Source organism: Nerophis ophidion, linkage group LG21 (assembly GCF_033978795.1).
Source record: "Nerophis ophidion isolate RoL-2023_Sa linkage group LG21, RoL_Noph_v1.0, whole genome shotgun sequence".
Lineage (NCBI taxonomy): Eukaryota > Metazoa > Chordata > Actinopteri > Syngnathiformes > Syngnathidae > Nerophis > Nerophis ophidion.
In genome coordinates this window covers 8,018,327-8,031,220 of record NC_084631.1, presented here as the reverse complement: position 1 = coordinate 8,031,220, position 12,894 = coordinate 8,018,327, and the positions used below count along the sequence as shown (strand labels likewise).

Genomic DNA, 12,894 nt, shown 5'->3' with positions numbered 1-12,894 from the left:
ATCCATGTGGGCCCACTTATGGGTAAATAATAACCCAAGACCTCAACGGTGGAACAGGCGGAGGACGGCTGCTAAACCTATAGAGCGTCAAAACGGCTGAATGTCGGATGAAGGCTGCAGCAGAAAAGGGTCCCCAGTTGTCTTGGACGCCATGCCACTGGACTCTGACCCGGATCTGTCACGGATCGTGTCTGGGCATCTTCCATAAAGGGATACACCCCTTCCAGGAGGATCGTTATACTCTCTTCGAGTGACCGCCGATGACTATATTATTTGGTATTGTAATAAATATCATAGAACAGCTTTTTCTGGCCTAAAAATGTATTTTTAAAAATGGATTCTTATCAAAAAAATAAATACCGTATTTCCTTGAATTGCCGCAGGGTATATAGTATGCGCCTGCCTTGAATTACTGCCGGGTCAACTTGGCTTCCCAAAATAATTGTGGCATGCTTAGTATTACCGCCTGGTCAAACTCGTGACGTCACGAGTGACACTTCCCCTGTCGTCATTTCCAAAATGGAGGAGGCTGATTTCAATACCGGTAATTTGAAATCGCATAAAGGGAAAAAAATTAAGAGCTATTCGGTAGGATTTAAGGTCCAAGCTTACATCACACTCAAATTTTTACTGCATACCTTTGGTAAGTGCCGGAGTGAGAAGAGGTTTTAAAACAATTAGCGCATGCTTACTTTTACCGCATGCCTTTGGTAAGCGCATGAGTGAGAAGAGGTTTTAAATTAATTAGCGCCCCGGCGGCAATTCAAGGAAGTACGGTAATTGAAATTTAAAAAAAAAATTGATTTAAAATCATGATTAATAAAAATCTTGATTATTTATGTTTCATGAATTTGATTAATGTGGACCCAGAACTTAAACAAGTTGAAAAACTTATTGGGGTGTTACCATTTAGTGGTCAATTGTACGGAATATGTACTCTACTGTGTAAACTACTAATACAAGTTTCAATCAATCAACCAATGTGAATTGTGAATTATATTTATATAGCGCTTTTCTCTAGTGACTCAAAGCGCTTTACATAGTGAAACCCATTATCTAATTTTTACATTTAAACCAGTGCGGGTGGCACTGGGGGCAGGCGGGTAAAGTGTCTTGCTCAAGGACACAACGGCAGTGACTAGGATGGCGGATGCGGGAATCGAACCTGCAACCCTCAAGTTGCTGGCACGGCCGCTCTACCAACCGAGCTATACCGCCCCCAATCAATCAATTCCCACACTGTTTACAAAAATAATAAATATGAAAATGACAAAACATTTTGAGGTAATTTTCTTGCATCAAATGTAAAAATGGATTATTGATGAGCAAATTATTGACGATCAATACGCAGTTAGCAAGAAAGGCTGGAAGCCAACTTACTGTCAGGTCTTTTCAAAACACCTGGGGCGGGCTCAGCGGTGGGGGCGGAGCTACGTGTCCACCCGTCAAACGCCCTGAAAGACACAACAAAGAAGGAAAATGTGATCTCGGCAGGACCAGAGAGGGTGGGGCTTGGGGGGGGTCGGGGTCGGCAAAGGTCACTTAAGATGTTTACTTAGCGGCGTGAGTGAAGCGTGTACATGGAAGGAAACATTTTTAAAAAAGTTGTTTAACACGCTTTGTGTTCACACTGCACACACACCAGATGTCCGCCATCTTTCTGGCCGCCTTTTTCGCCACGCCGTGTCACGCGCCCACGCTCGCGATGACGAGTGGGCGCCCGTTTTTTTTTTTTTTTTCCCCCCACCGCCGACAGAAGGCGGCAAGAAGGCTGAGTCCAACGCCGCGGCCTTTAAAGGGGAACATTATCACCAGACCTATGTAAGCGTCTATATATACCTTGATGGTGCAGAAAAAAGACCATACGTTTTTTTTTAACCGATTTCCGAACTCTAAAAGGGTGAATTTGGCGATTTAAGCGCCTTTCAATTGTTCGCCTGTCGGAGCGATGACCTTTCACCCGTGACGTCACATCGTGAAGCGACCTGCCATTTTCTCAAACACATTACACACACCAAGTCAAATCAGCTCTGTTATTTTCTGTTTTTTCGACTGGAGACATCATGCCTCGTCGGTGTGTTGTCGGAACAGAGACGGATTCAAGTTGCAACAGTGGTCAAAAGATGCCAAAGTCCCTCGTTTGTTCTGCACACTTTACCGACGACAGCTATGCTACGACAGAGATGGCAAGAAAGTGTGGATATTAGAGATGCGCGGGTAGGCAATTATATCATCCGCAACCGCATCACCAAAGTCGTCATCCACCCGCCGTCCACCCGAACCAACATTTTATCAGAACAGCAACCGCCCGCCACCCGCCCGTTGAAATTCATCAGAGGTCGGCCACCTTTACCACTCAAAGAGCTATTTAAAGCCGTTTCACAGAGTAAAAAAGATAACGGGAGCCACTAACGTTCTCGCGAATATCCAATGGTGTTCATCCTGATGACAAGAATAAAGGCGTGCTGTGAAGCCATTGACTTTAACACCTTCAACAATATGTACAAACCGATTGTTAGTCCAGCAAAATGTTGTATGCAACTTACGCAATCACACGTACAAGATTGAAAGGCATACTGGGTGATACAAAGTACACTAATGGTTGTGATATAAACAATTTTAACACTCTTACTAATATGTGCCACGCTGTGAAGCTACACCAAACAAGAATGACAAACACATCTCAGGAGAACATCCTCACAGTAACACAACATAATCGCAACACAACAAATACCCATAATCCTTTGCATCCGTGACACTTCCTGAATATATTTTACACCCCCGCGTCCCCAACCCCGCCCACCTTACCGACGCACGGAGGGGGGGAGGGGGGTGGCGGGGTTTGCTGCTAGCGGGGTGTATAAAATAGTCAGGAATTGTCATGGGTACAAAGGATTCTGGGTATTTATTGTGTTGCGTTTATGTTGTGTTACTGGGAGGATGTTCTCCCGAAATGTGTTTGTCATTCTTGTTTGGTGTGGCTTCACAGCGTGCCGCATATTATTAAGACTGTTAAAATTGTTTATATCACAACCATTAGTGTACTCTGTGTCACCCAGTGTGCCTTGCAGTCGTGTGTGTGTGTCTGCAGAAGCCACACACAAAATGTTGCTGGGCTGACAAGTAGATCGTACATGCTGTAGAAGGCGATAAAGCAAAGGGTTCATAGCGCGCCCTAATACTTATTAACTGGGTGACTGCCGGCAGTCATCCTAGAGAATATTTGCATCTCCTATTGTCTTCTTCGCTTTATGACACGGGTCCTAAATGGCTTTTTGAATGGTAGAGGATACCGATCCCAGAACCATGTATATCAAATATTTCCGAATGTTTCAACCGCCACCCGCCCGAATCTATTTAAAATCTATTTTTTCGTCATGTCACCCGCCCAACCCGCGGTTTATCTGCGGACTCCGCGGATGAGACCGCAAACCGCGCATCTCTAGTGGATATCCTGCGACACTCAAAGCAGATGCATTTCCAACGATAAAGTCAACGAAATCACAAAGGTGAGTTTTGTTGATGTTATTGACTTTTATGGAGTGTGCTAATCAGACATATTTAGTCACGGCATGACTGCAAGCTAATCGATGCTAACATGCTATTTAGGCTAGCTGTATGTACATATTGCATCATTATGCCTCATTTGTAGCTATATTTGCATCCAGCCTTTCCCTCCACCCACATTTAATGCCAAACAAACACATACCAATCGACGGATTCAAGTTGCACCAGTGGTCAAAAGATGCAAAAGTCCCTCGTTTGTTCTGCACACCGACGATAGCGATGCTACGACAGAGATGTGTGGATATCCTGCGACACTTAAACCAGATGCATTTCCAACGATAAAGTCAACGAAATCACAAAGGTGAGTTTTGTTGATGTTATTGACTTATGTGCTAATCAGACATATTTGGTCACGGCAAGACTGCAAGCTAATCGATGCTAACATGCTATTTAGGCTACCTGTATGTACATATTGCATCGTTATGCCTCATTTGTAGCTATATTTGCATCCAACCTTTCCCTCCACCCACATTTAATGCCAAACAAACACATACCAATCGACAGATTCAAGTTGTACCAGTGGTCAAAAGATGCAAAAGTCCCTCGTTTGTTCTGCACACCGACGATAGCGATGCTACGACAGAGATGTGTGGATATCCTGCGACACTCAAAGCAGATGCATTTCCAACGATAAAGTCAACGAAATCACAAAGGTGAGTTTTGTTGATGTTATTGACTTTTATGGAGTGTGCTAATCAGACATATTTGGTCACGGCATGACTGTAAACTAATCGATGCTAACATGCTATTTAAGCTAGCTGTATGTACATATTGCATCATTATGCCTCATTTGTAGCTATATTTGCATCCAGCCTTTCCCTCCAGCCACATTTAATGCCAAACAAACACATAACATTCGTTGGTTAGAAGGCGATCGCCGAATTCGTCCTCGCTTCCTCCCGTGCCGCTGTCTGTCGTGATATGGCTCAATAGCTTCTGTTTCTTCTTTAATTTCGTTTTCGGTACCTGCCTCCACACTCCAACCATCCGTTTCAATACATGCGTGATCTGTTGAAACGCTTACGGCGCTGAAATCCGAGTCTGAATCCGAGCTACTATGCTATACCTTTCTGTGCTATCCGCCATGTTTGTTTCTGGTGGCTTCACGCAGTGACGTCACAGGACAATAGACGGGTGGATATAGTGATGGTGTAAATCAGGCACTTTGAGGACGTTTCTCGGGATATTGCGTGATGGGTAAAATTTTGAGAAAAAATTTGAAAAATAAAACAAGCCACTGGGAACTGATTTTTATTGGTTTTAACCATACAGAAATTGTGATAATGTTCCCCTTTAAAGCTTGCAAAATGATGGGTGTGCTCCTGCACCAAAAGGAGCACGGCGTGCTTTAAAGATAGACATCGAACACTCAGGAACACTTCCTGCTTTGGAAGGATTGCAGGAAGTGGAGGGATGTCCAACAATACGTCTTCCCACATTTGTCGCGAGCGATGCAACATCACTTCCCCCCTCGGCGCTCATGCCCGCGGATATTTCCCATGAGGCCTTGCAGCGCTCGCTGATGGATGAACCCTGACCGCTAACGTTTGGGGGGGTTGGCTCCAGGAATTGTGTTATTAATAATGCAGGGTCTGAGTCCGTCATAGGGGGAAGGGTCCACGGCTGATTGATGAAAAATTTGATGAATTAGACCCCATTAGATGGGCACCGCGTCTGAAGAGGAACAACGATTTTTATTCTCAACACCTTGGCTTCGTTTGGGCAAATAAATAAAAAGAAAACCACTTTTTGAAAAGGAAGAAGAAAACAAAAAGAAACTGAAAAAATTGAATTTTTTTTTTTATAAAACAACACGTAAAAGACAAAAAATACAATAAAATAAAAAAGAAGACTGAGAAAAGACAAGAAAAAAATAGAGAAAAATTAAATAAAAAGAGAACCCCTCTCTGAAAAGGAAAAAGACAAGAAAAAGTTAATGAAAAATGGAATCAAATGCAAAAAAAGGATAAAGTGAAAGACTAAAACATAAAATAAGGTGCGATGAGATGGCGACTTGTCCAGGGTGTACACCACCTTCCGCCCGATTGTAGCTGATATAGGCACCAGCGCCCCCCGCGACCCCAAAGGGGAATAAGCGGTAGGAAATGGACGGATGGAAAAAAAAGAAGAATGCGAAAAGAGAACATTGAGGAAAAAATAAACCAAAGAAGAAAAAGAAAATGAAAAAATTTAAAGAGAAGGAAAAAGTAAAAGACAAAAAATAATAATAAAAAAAATTTTTAAATGAGAAAAGACAAGAAAAAAATAGAGAAAAAATAAATAAAAAATAACCCCTCTCTGAAAAGAAGGAAGAGAAGAAAACATAGAAAATAGAAAACATGTAAAAAAAAGAATATGGTAAAAAAAAAAACATTAAAAAACAAAAATGAGAAAAAGGAGAAAAAGAAACACAAAAAATAATGTTAAAGTTAAAAAGGAGAAAAAGAAAAAAACCCTTGAAAACACAAAGAAAAAAAATTTGAAAAGAAAATTAAGAAAAAAAAATAAGACGAAGAAGAAGCAGAAAGAAATAGTTCACAAAGAAAGAAAAACAGAGCAAACACCCCTCAAAAACAAAGACAAACAATATAAAAAAGGTAAATAAGGAAAAAAAGAAAAAATTAAAAGAAAATAGACAGAAAAAAGAAGAGAAACTAAGATCATAAAGAAAAAAACAATAAAAAGAAGAAAAATCAAGAAAAAATAAGAAAAAAGAATAAGACGTCTTCATTTCTCTCTGCAAACGTTGCTGCTGGCTCATTAGGCCTCAACTGGCAACAAGTGGCGAGTTTGGGCGCGCTAACGTGCGCTGAGCCGCCTTCCAAACGCCCACGCTCCACATAAATAGACTCGCGCTCGGATCGGGGAAGCTTGGCTTTGCGCTCGGAACGTTCTCTACCTGCAAACTGGGTCAGAGCCCGCCAACGATCAGGACGAGGAGGGGGGGCACGCGAGAACAATAACGTTACCGCCTCAACACTCCAATCACAATAAATCTAAATCTAAATATAAAATCATGTCCGAAAAGAAGTAGACGGAAGCACAAGTCCCTCAACTCTACTGGACGCGTCTTCAACTGAATCACATGACCACGTTTAGAGTGGGGCGTGCCTAATCATGTGTCCATGCAATCATCGCCTTAGCGTAACCATAGTTACCAAACATTGCTGTGTCATCAGGAAGTCGCGAGCAAAAGGGCGCAGGATGGAGATGTTGTTCATCCGTTAACCTTTAGCTTGCACACCCCAACCTTTGCTCCTTGACTCCACCCCCTCGGCCTTTCTGCAGTGACCTTGACTCGTCCTTGTCTCGGACAACCCCTCCCCCCGACCCCCGCGCAAACCTCGCAATTTCCCCTCCCTGCAGCACACGGCATCCAAAATAAATACCAGCATGTCGCGCGCACACGCACACACACACACACACACACACACACACACACACACACACACACACACAGCTAACGCAACTTTGGTCCAGAATGTAATAGCTGAACATAAATCACATGAAATGCAACAGACCCAAGCTGTCTTTATTAAAACTGTGTGTGTGTGTGTGTGTGTTCTCCCACTCCCACTGGTCCTTCCATTAGGTACACTTGGGAGGCTGGAAGCACGTAAAAAGGTCTTCCACATTTACTGGGTGAATAAAGTCCGCCCCCTCTGTGTTTCCACAAAAACTACCCAGGTAGATTTTAGTTCTTAAGGAACTTTTTTTTTTTTTTTAGTTCCTTGAAGTGCGGTGGGACTTTTGAACGGCTCCAGGAACTTTAAAGGGGTCCAACGCTGACTGGTGGAACACAGTTTGAATTCGAACACAAAGAGCACCATGACAGCATGAGAGGACGACTTGTTTGTTTCTTATTTCTTGTGTTTGTTTTTTTTCTTACGACAAACTTGACAACGTCGAGAAAGAAGAACGAACGGAGCTTTCGACGCCAGGAACTTTTGTGTGACATGTTTGTGTCGAAGAAAGCTGATTAGTGGAACTATCTGTACTCAGCCGTAGTCTTTCAACTAGATGCAGTTTATTGTTGCTTATTAGTTTTTATACGCGATTATTTTAAACGCATTTAGGGGGAAATACAAAATATTCAGCCAGACTTCCAGCTGCTTACTACTTTTGTTGGATAAATGTGAAATAATTAGGCATTAAATAACATCAAATATTAACTATTTACTTTATTACATGTTGTAAAAGTAGTCAGTGACATTGCATTTGTGTAGTTATTAGCCTCAACCCCAGTGAACAGGATGCTAATGCTAACAAGCTAATGCTAAATCTGATGTGTTTGTGTCGTCGCTGTAAGATAAACAATATTTGTTGTTTATATATAGTTATTTACAGATAAACATTGACATTAATTATTTTTTTTAGTTATTTACCGATAAACACTGACATTAACTATTTATATATTGTTATTTGCAGATAAACACCGACATTAACTATTTATATATTGTTATTTACAAATAAACATTGACATTAACTTTTTTTATTGTTATTTACAGATAAACACTGACATAACTATATTTTATTTACAGATAAACACTGACATTTATAATTTATATATTATTTAAAGATAATCACTGACATTATATATTTATATATTGTTATTTACAGATGAACACTGACATTAACTATTCATATATTGTTATTTACAGATAAACACTGACATTAACTAATAATATATTGTTATTTACAGATAAAAACTGACATTAACTATCCATCCATCCATCCATTTTCTACCGCTTATTCCCTTTCGGGGTCGCGGGGGGCGCTGGTGCCTATCTCAGCTACAATCGGGCGGAAGGCGGGGTACACCCTGGACAAGTCGCCACCTCATCGCCATTAACTATTCATATGTTATTTACAGATAAACACTGACATTACCTATTCATATATTGTTATTTACAAATAAGCACTGACATTTATTATTGTTTATTCATATATTGTTATTTACAGATAAAGATAAAAACTGACATTTATTATTTACATATTGTTATTTATATATATAAACACTGACATTAACTATTTATACATTGTTATTTACAAATAAACACTGACATTTATAATTTATATATCATTTACAGATAAACAATGACTCTAACTATTTATATATTGTTTTTACAGATAAACACTGACATTTTTTATTTATATATTGTAATTTATAAACGCCAACATTTACTATTTTTATATTGTTATTTATAAACACTGACATTATATTTTTATATATTGTTATTTACAAATAAACACTGACATTAACTATTTGTATATTGTTATTTACAAATAAACAATGACATTTATCATTTATATATTATTTACAGATAAACACTGACTAAGTATTTATATATTGTTTTTACAGATAAACACTGACATTTATTTATATATTGTAATTTATAGATAAACACGGACATGAACTCTTTATATATTGTAATTTATAGATAAACACTGACATTAACTATTTACATATTGTTATTTACAGATAAACACTGACATGTATACTGATATGTTATTTACAGAAACACTGACATTTATTAATTATATATTGTTATTTACAAATAAAGACTGACTTTATCTATTTATATATTGTTCTTTACAGAAAAACAGTGACATTTATTATTTATATATTTCTATTTACAACTGAAATGGACCACAAAGAACCGTCTGACCCTCATGAATCCATCATTTACTGAAAGGACGACTTTCTGACTGTTGGACATGGCGGACAAAAGCCAGACTTTCTATGAACAATTTGGTATATAAATCTTACCGTCTTGTTTATTATCTATCGCTTTGTATTTCATTTACTTACTTTGTGGTAAAATAATTGTGACCTAATAATGTCGGTTTATTTACATGGTAACAGTGTAGAAGTATAGGAAATCACTCCTCCGTATGTCCTCAGCCTGATTTGTATAAACCACCTGAACTGTGAAGGGCGGTGGAAACACAAACCACACACTTCCCCAGGAACCTTTAGTTCCAGGAACTTAATGTTCCTGGACTTTTAGTGGAAAAAGACCTAATTATGCTGTTTTACAGACGCACGCACATACACACGAGTGTGTGTGTGTGTGTGTACGTACACAGGGATATACGTATGGATGAGCACATTTGGACACACGTGCGCACACACAAAGACACAAAACACTTGCATATGTGGACACACACAAAATTATATGGCTACACTCACACATATACACACCCATATCCACACACACACAGACACAGATAAATATAAAGACACACACACATGCACCTATGGACACATACACGCACAGACACACACACAAATTTGAACACACACACAGGCACATAGACACAAAAGGACAAATATGGACACACACACACACCTAAAACAGGCGGACACACACACGCACAGACAAATTTGGACACACACACACACACACACACACAAAAAAAAAGGGCACACGCAGAGTGTAGCTGACTGCATTGCAATCGCTCCTCCACAGTTACATTACATAAGTGTCATAACAGAAAACAACGGACATATTTTCAAATGTTAATTATAGTGTGTAAAAATAATGCAAGTAAAAGTAAGAAAGTGTTATTTAATGGATGCGATTGCTCCTCCACAGTTCCATTACAGAAACGTCATAATAGAAAACTGACATATTTTGTAATATTAATAACGGTGTGTAATATCAATGCCAGTGAAAGTAAGGAAGTGTTATTTCATGGATGCGATTGCTCCTCCACAGTTACATTACATAAACGTCATAACAGAAAACGTACGTATTTATTAATATTATTAATAAGAATAACAGTATGTAATAATAATACAAGTGAAAATAAGGAAGTGTTATGTCATGGATGCGATTGCTCCTCCACAGTTACTTTGCATAAATGTCATAACAGAAAACAACGGACATATTTTCAAAAATTAATAACTGTGTGTAATAATAATGCAAGTGAAAGTAAGAAAGTGTTATTTAATGGATGCGATTGCTCCTCCACAGTTCCATTACATGAACGTCATAATAGAAAATAACGGACATATTTTGTAATATTAATAACGGTGTGTATATCAATGAAAGTGAAAGTAAGGAAGTGTTAGTTCATGGATGCGATTGCTCCTCCACAGTTACCTTACATAAACGTCATAACAGAAAACGTACATATTTATTAATATTATTAATAAGAATAACAGTATGTAATAATAATACAAGTGAAAATAAGGAATTGTTATGTCATGGATGTGATTGCTCCTCCACAGTTACATTGCATACATGTCATAACAGAAAACAACGGACACATTTTTAAAAATGAATAACTGTGTGTAATAATAATGCAAGTAAAAGAAAGAAAGTGTTATTTAATGGATGCGATTGCTTCTCCACAGTTACATTACATAAACGTCATTATAGAAAACAACGGACATAGTTTGTAATATTAATAACTGTGTGTAATGTCAATGCCAGTGAAAGTAAGGAAGTGTTATTTCATGGATGCGATTGCTCCTCCACAGTTACATTACATAAACGTCATTACAGAAAACAGACATATCTTTAAGTATTAATAATAATAATAATAATAACAATATGTAATAATAACACAAGTGAAAATAAGCAAGTTATTTCATGGATGCGATTGCTCCTCCACAGTTAAATTACATAAACGTCATAGCAGAAAACAACGGACATATGTTTTAATATTAATGATAATAATAACAGTATGTAATAATAATACAAGTGAAAATAAGGAAGTGTTATATCATGGATGTGATTGCTCCTCCACAGTTACATTGCATACATGTCATAACAGAAAACAACGGACATATTTTCTGCAATTAATAACTGTGTAATACTAATGCAAGTGAAAGTAAGGAAGTGTTATTTTATGGATGCGATTGCTCCTCCACAGTTACATTACATAAACGTCATAACAGAAAACAGAAACATTTTTTAATATTATTAATAATAACAGTATGTAATAACAATACAAGTGAAAATAAGGAAGCGTTATTTCATGGATGTGATTGCTCTTCCACAGTTACATTACATAAACGTCATAATAGAAAACAACGGACATATTTTGTAATATTAATAACTGTGTGTAATGTCAATGCCGGTGAAAGTAAGGAAGTGTTATTTCATGGATGCGATTGCTCCTCCACAGTTACATTACATAAACGTCATTACAGAAAACAGACATATCTTTAAGTATTAATAATAATAATAATATGTAATAATAACACAAGTGAAAATAAGCAAGTTATTTCATGGATGCGATTGCTCCTCCACAGTTACATTACATAAACGTCATAACAGAAAACAACGGACATATGTTTTAATATTAATAATAATAATAACAGTATGTAATAATAATACAAGTGAAAATAAGGAAGTGTTATATCATGGATGCGATTGCTCCTCCACAGTTACATTGCATACATGTCATAACAGAAAACAACGGACATATTTTCTGCAATTAATAACTGTGTAATAATAATGCAAGTGAAAGTAAGGAAGTGTTATTTTATGGATGCGATTGCTCCTCCACAGTTACATTGCATAAACGTCATAACAGAAAACAGACACATTTTTTAATATTATTAATAATAACAGTATGTAATAACAATACAAGTGAAAATAAGGAAGCGTTATTTCATGGATGTGATTGCTCTTCCACAGTTAAATTACATAAACGTCATAATAGAAAACAACGGACATATTTTGTAATAATAACTGTGTGTAATGTCAATGCCGGTGAAAGTAAGGAAGTGTTATTTCATGGATGCGATTGCTCCTCCACAGTTACATTACATAAATGTCATTACAGAAAACAGACATATGTTTAAGTATTAATAATAATAATAATAACAATATGTAATAATAACACAAGTGAAAATAAGCAAGTTATTTCATGGATGCGATTGTTCCTCCACAGTTACATTACATAAACGTCATAACAGAAAACAACGGACATATGTTTTAATATTAATAATAATAATAACAGTATGTAATAATAATACAGGTGAAAATAAGGAAGTGTTATATCATGGATGCGATTGCTCCTCCACAGTTACATTGCATACATGTCATAACAGAAAACAACGGACATATTTTCTGCAATTAATAACTGTGTAATAATAATGCAAGTGAAAGTAAGGAAGTGTTATTTTATGGATGCGATTGCTCCTCCACAGTTACATTACATAAACGTCATAACAGAAAACAGACACATTTTTTAATATTATTAATAATAACGGTATGTAATAACAATACAAATGAAAATAAGGAAGCGTTATTTCATGGATGTGATTGCTCTTCCACAGTTACATTACATAAACGTCATAATAGAAAA

The 12,894-nt window shown here is 37.5% G+C and overlaps 1 protein-coding gene across 2 annotated transcripts in view; it reads right to left on the bottom strand.

Moving 5' to 3' along the window:
- Nucleotides 1-12,894, bottom strand: part of sema6e (sema domain, transmembrane domain (TM), and cytoplasmic domain, (semaphorin) 6E) — a 255,502-nt gene that overhangs the window by 111,640 nt on the left and 130,968 nt on the right. For both annotated transcript variants that reach the window (XM_061881724.1, XM_061881726.1), the window contains exon 3: nucleotides 1,381-1,454. The gene's annotated coding sequence lies outside the window, so the exon portion shown is untranslated. The remainder of the gene's footprint in view (nucleotides 1-1,380; nucleotides 1,455-12,894) is intronic.